General features: G+C 45.5%; 1 protein-coding gene across 1 annotated transcript in view; it reads left to right on the top strand.

Moving 5' to 3' along the window:
• The window catches only part of MTUS1 (microtubule associated scaffold protein 1), a 175,545-nt gene continuing 169,898 nt past the window's right edge, over positions 354-6,000 (top strand). The window contains 1 exon segment of the mRNA XM_021077995.1: positions 354-749. The gene's annotated coding sequence lies outside the window, so the exon portion shown is untranslated.

Raw genomic sequence — 6,000 nt, 5'->3', positions numbered from 1 at the left:
TTCCTATAGATGAAAATATTTTATAGTTCTAATAGCTATGAATGAAATCTGTTGAGTTTAGCAAAAAAGAGGGACTTGTGTTTAGAGAAAAGTGGGTCCGGCTTTTTCTCTCCAGGCTTTCTACTCTCCTCTCCACTTTTTATTCAAAGATCTAACAGCGGGAACTCATTGCTTTAACCCTTAATAGGTGTTTGCTAGCAAATCTCTAAGGAGCACGAAGACAATACTGAGCGGGAGTCGGACACTCTGAAGAGGCAATCACCGCTGGTTCCTTGCAAACCTCCGCCCAGATAATTCTGCCAAACTTCCCCCTCCTACCCCTACCCTGCCCGCCCTCTCGGCCCTGCCCCGTCGCTAGCGGGAAGACAGAGCTCGCAGGAAAACACAGGTGGCAAGAGCAGAGCAGAAGGCAGATCCTCTCGGCAGCCGGCCAGGTTTGGGGCCCCAGGTCTGTGCACCGCCAGGCTCAAGTCGCCTGCGGGAACCTGCGTGGTCTGGAACCTATGGTTCAGCCAGGTGCGCAGGCAGCAGCCCCGGGTCCGGAGTGCACGTGGCAACAGGTGCATCTCGGACCAGAGCGGACGCGGAGGGCGTGGGGCGCGTAGGTACTTAGCCCCGGAGCGCGCGCGGCATTGGGATCCCAACCCGGGAGCGCGAGAGGAGGGAGCCTACAGGCCAGCAGAGTTCGCCAACCTGCCGAGCTGAGCGGAGCGCAGCGCAGCGGTAGCCTCCGGGGTTGGCGTCCCGAGGTACAGCCCTGCGCGTTTTTTCAAGTTTCTCGGGGGGCAGGCATCCCCTGGCCTCCGCCTGGCCTTTGTCTCCAGCTGCGACGCTCAGGCTGGGCCTCCTGAAAGGTGCTGCGGGGGGGGGGGGGGGGGCGCACAGGGAGGTGGGGGCAGAGGCGGTTGAGCTTTGCTATTTACAAGTTTCCCGAACTCCCCGCCCTGGCTCCACCCCCGAGGCTTGAGAGGCGGAGGTTGGGGCGCCCCGGACTCCGGGTTCCCGCCTGGCAGCTGCGGTGGCGGCCGGCGTGTGGGCAGGGGTGGGGGTGGGGGGCGAGAAGCGGGTCCCCAGGACACTGCCCGTCGGACACTGATTGCACCTCGGGCCTCCCGGGTGGGCCTGGCGCACCTTCGCCGCCGGTCCAAAGGGCGCCCAGCCTCTGAGTGCTGGTCTCCCGAATTGCGTCTCGGCTTCCCGGAGGGCTTGGGGTTGGCTCGGAGGCGCTGCGGGTAAGTGCGGGGTTAAGTGTGGCTGCCCAGCTTGTGCGTTGTGGGGATCCCGGGCGCGACCCTCACAGGGTGACAGGACTCGCTTTGAGGGAGGGGGCAGGTATTTTGGAACCTTGGGTGCAAAAGTTGAAGAGGTGGAGGCTGCGGAGGGCTGGTCTCACGTGGAGGCAGGGCAGTTCCTGAGAAAGGAACGGATGCAGATCTGGTAGCTGTCACCTTGAAAGTGACCGAAGGGGTTTACCTTCGAGTAAGTTATGCAGACTGACATCCAGGTACCCTCAGCCGGAAGCCACCCACCGGACACTTGACCTGCATGGGCCCGGCAGTCTCAGCCTTCTCTCTGGGCGGTTCGCTTGGGCCAGTTCTCAGCATAAGCAATCAGGGCTGAAAATATGGCATTAATGCAGTTGCTGCAATTCCCAAGGTCCTCTGTCCGTGTCTTATTACTTCCTGCAGTGCCCTTGTGCTCTTCTAGTGCTTTAGAAAAATCCACTCTTCACCACTCTAATTAATGGACTTGTGTGTTTACCTACCTTAAATAAATCTTTGTCCTCTTCTTTTTCTACTGTTATTTGTTGATTTTGACTTGGGCTAAGTTATTTTGGAGTAGGAATGGAGAGATTAATTCTTCATTTAGCCTGCATAAAGTTTCATATGCCCTATTAACTACTGTGTGTTTCAAGCAGTTAGTGTAGTAAGAAAGGAAATTCAGTGTGTTTTTAGTTTGTTTAAATAAAGGCTTGTGCAAAACAGGGGAGATGAAAGCGTTTGTCTTGCCAGGTGATATGAATTCAGTCATCTTGACATTAAATCCTCAGCCCTTGGGCTGGAGGAAGGGCGTGGACGTGTTGGGAGTGGAAGGAAGGAGGGAGGGGAATTTAAAAAAAAAAAAAAAAGAGTTACTCCTTCCTGGGAACCTGTGACCTCCTTAAGGAGTTCAGATATCCTCAGATAACAGTGTGTGGTTAACCCTACCGGGAATTTGCATGGTTGGAATTGCAATTCTGTAGGAAAAAAAAAAAAACTTCTTTTTCAGAGATAATTAGGTCAGGAAATGATGGACAATTTACATCGAAACAATGATACCCTGTTTGTATAGTGCTTTAGGATGTATAAAATGCTTTTATTTTTTCCTCAAGTACAGTGTTTCATAAGAGATGTACTCACTTATCCTTTAACGCAATACTTAGGATTGGAATTTTGTTTAAAATAGTATATACTTAAAACAGGTAACAGAGACCTACTGTCTTGCACAGGAAAATTTAGTCAATACTGTGTAATAAGTTATGTGGAAAAAGAATCTGAAAAGAAATGGATAGATGTATATGTATAACTGATTTACTTTTAAGCCTGAAGTTAACAAAACTTTTTTTTTTTTAGGGCCGCACCCGAGGCATATGGAGGTTCCCAGGCTAGGGGTTTAATCTGAGCTACAGCTGCCAGAGCCACAGCAATGCCAGATCCGAGCCATGTCTGCAACCTACACCACAGCTCACTGGCAATGCCCGATCCTTAACCCACTAAGCGAGGCCAGGGATCGAACCTAACCCATTGAGCCAGGCCAGGGGTCTAACCCACAACCTCACAGTTCCTAGTCGGATTTGATTTTGCTGCACCATGACGGGAACTCCAACAAAACTTTTACGTCAGCAATATTCCAATAAAAATTTTTTAAATGGTTTCCTCGTGGCTCAGCAGGTTAAGGTTGTGGTATTATCATTGCTGTGGCTCTCATTACAGCTGTGGTGCAGGTTCAGTCCCTGGCCTGGGAACTTCCTCATGCTGCAGGCATGGCCAAAAAAATAAATAAAAATTAAAAAATAGTGTATATTTAACTTGCACCAACTTTTCCATCTATTCTTTTTAAAGTTAGCATAATGTGGAGCAAATAGTGCTGTAGAAGATCTATATTTTTAAATTATGTATCAGCAATTCATAGGATTATAAAATGCTAGCTTTCAGTATTTGTTGGAAATGAAACTTGCAGTTATTAGACTTGAGCTTTTAAAAAGCATGTCACTTAATAGCCCTGTTCTGTTGGCCTTGTTATGATTTCAAAGTAATGCATGCTCATTGTATAAAAATTGGTAGATTTGGAAAAAAGTGTAAATGAGTTAAATAATCCCACCATCCAAAGATAAACACAATATTTTCTTTATGCTTGTTAACTTACAACAAAGACTTACTACAGTTATGTAGTTTGAACAAAATTGAATAACTGTAGTTATACTGTTGCATGCTGGGTTTTTTTTTCTTCTTAACATAAGAAAAAATTCCCATATCATTACAGTTCTACATAATATTAGTGGCTACGTAATATTACATTGTATAGATAACAGCAATTTGCTTAACCATTAGCTTAACCGTATAGCCACTTTTCATTTATTTCCAATTGCTGTTACTAAATATATAATGATACAACAAATAGCCTTCATAAAACTTTATCTGTGGTACACATTTCCTTAGAATGGAGCCCTCTGGAAAACAATTGATGGCTCAAAGATACACTGCTATCTTATTGATACAGTTAGGCTGTTGTTTTCCAAAAAGAAGGTTTTACCAATGTTTGTTCACACTCTACAAGAGTACTTGGGTTAACTGTGTTTTTATTAATACAGGGAATCATTCTAAAAAGGAAAGATAATTCTTGGCAGCCTTAGAAGTGAACAGTGCCATCTCAATATTTAAATTTCATTTTTTGGGGGGGAGTTCCCATCATGGCTCAGTGCAAACAAATCTGACTAGTATCCATTGCGGATGCAGGTTTGATCTCTGGCTCGGCCTCCTTCAGTGGGTTAAGGATCCTGCATGGCTGCGGCTGTGGGTAGACCGGCAGCTGTAGCTCTGATTTGACCCCTAGCCTGGGAACTTCCATAAGCCACAGGTGTGGCCCAAAAAGCAAAAAATAAATAAATGCATTTCTTTGATTCCAAATAATGTTGAATATCAAAAATCTCTAAGTTATTTTCCATTTTTACTCCCTTTTGCATGTTGTGCCAAATTTCTCTCCTGGGCTATTACTACTTTGGTATTAATTCATAAGAGCCTCTTGTGAATGATAGTGAACTTTTACCTTTTGTAGTGCAGATATTTCCACCATTTTCTCTGTCTTATAAAGACAAACAATTAAAAAAAAAAAAAGACAAACACTTAGCACATGTTCCTAGTGATGTTGTTGTAGAGAAATTCCATAATTTAATGTAGCTAAATCCATTAACTTTCTCAAAAACAAACATTTTTAACACTTCTGAATCATAACCTAAGAGTCATATGACTGTGGAACAAGATGACCTTTAACAGAATTCCCCTTCAAAATTCTCACTTAGATTCTTTTCAGATCCATTATGAGAACCTCCATGTCCTGGAGTAGAGAGTGTTGCAAAACAGATTGCACTGTTGATGAGAGATAACTGGGCATGGTATGTAACAGCATTAGGAACAACATTCTTTGAAATCAGAGAAGAAAGTTTTCAGTCCCAGGGAATAAGACTTTTCAGATCTGTTCTGTGGTTATGTAAACTACGCTCACAATTAATTTATCTTCAGTAGTTCATTTATAGTTTTTTTTTTTTTTTTTTTTTTTTTTAGGGTATATGGCAGTTCCTAGGCTAGGTATCACATGGGAGCTGTAGCCGGTGGCCTACACCACAGTCACGGCAAAGCAGGATCCAAGCTGCATCTGCAACCTACACCATAGCTCATGCCAGAGCTATTAGAATGGGCTCGGAGTTCCCGTCGTGGCGCAGTGGTTAATGAATCCGACTAGGAACCATGAGGTTGCGGGTTCGGTCCCTGGCCTTGCTCAGTGGGTTAAGGATCTGGCGTTCCCGTGAGCTGTGGTGAAGATTGCAGACTCGGCTCAGATCCCGCGTGCTGTGGCTCTGGCGTAGGGGGGAGGGGGGGGCGCTACAGCTCCGATTTGACCCCAAGCCTGGCAACCTCCACATACCCCTAGCCTGGGAACCTCCGTATTTCCTTGGGAGCAGCCCAAAGAAATAGCAAAAAGACAAAAAAAAGAAAGAAATGGGCTCAAACTGTCAAAGCAGGTGAACCTATGTACTTTGACAGCAGTGGCCTGTGACCTCCACAGGACATAAAGAGTGACCAAGGATGAGTGATCCTGCCTGTAGGGAGAGAAGGATTAAATGGTTTGGGATGACCTTAAGTAGCCTGCAGTGTGGTTCAGAAAAGCCTCCTTTGACTAGGGTTCTCCAGACTTGGCTTAGGGTGGTCCAGTATAACCAGGAACTGAGTTTGATAAGCAACCCCTTTTAAAAATTTCTTTTTTTTCTTTCTTTTTTTTTTTCTTTTTTGTCTTTTTGCCTTTTTTTTTCTGAGGGTCACACCCGAGGCATATGGAGGTTCCCAGGTTAGGGGTCAAATCGGAGCTTGTAGCTGCTGGCCTGCGCCACAGCCATAGCAATGTGGGATCTGAGCTGTGTCTGTGACCTACATCACAGCTCACAGCAACGCCGGATCCTTAACCCACTGAGCGAGGCCAGGGATGGAACCCTCAACCTCATGGTTCCTAGTCAGATTCGTTAACCACTGAGCCATGACGGGAACTCCTAAAAATTCATTTCTAAACAAGTTTTATAAGATTGCCCTAATGCTAGTTTCTTTTTTAAAAATAACTTTGGTATTCTTTGAAATCATTTATTACACTTTTATCTGGGTAGTTATGCATGACATGAATGCACGAATTTTTCTTGTTCACTTGGCTCAAGATGAAAAAGACTTTTCCATTTCAGGGATGACAGCTTGGGGG

Source organism: Sus scrofa, chromosome 17 (assembly GCF_000003025.6).
Source record: "Sus scrofa isolate TJ Tabasco breed Duroc chromosome 17, Sscrofa11.1, whole genome shotgun sequence".
In the NCBI taxonomy this organism is placed as follows: domain Eukaryota; kingdom Metazoa; phylum Chordata; class Mammalia; order Artiodactyla; family Suidae; genus Sus; species Sus scrofa.
Note: the sequence above shows the minus strand (reverse complement) of the source record. Positions and strands in the feature narration are given on the sequence as shown.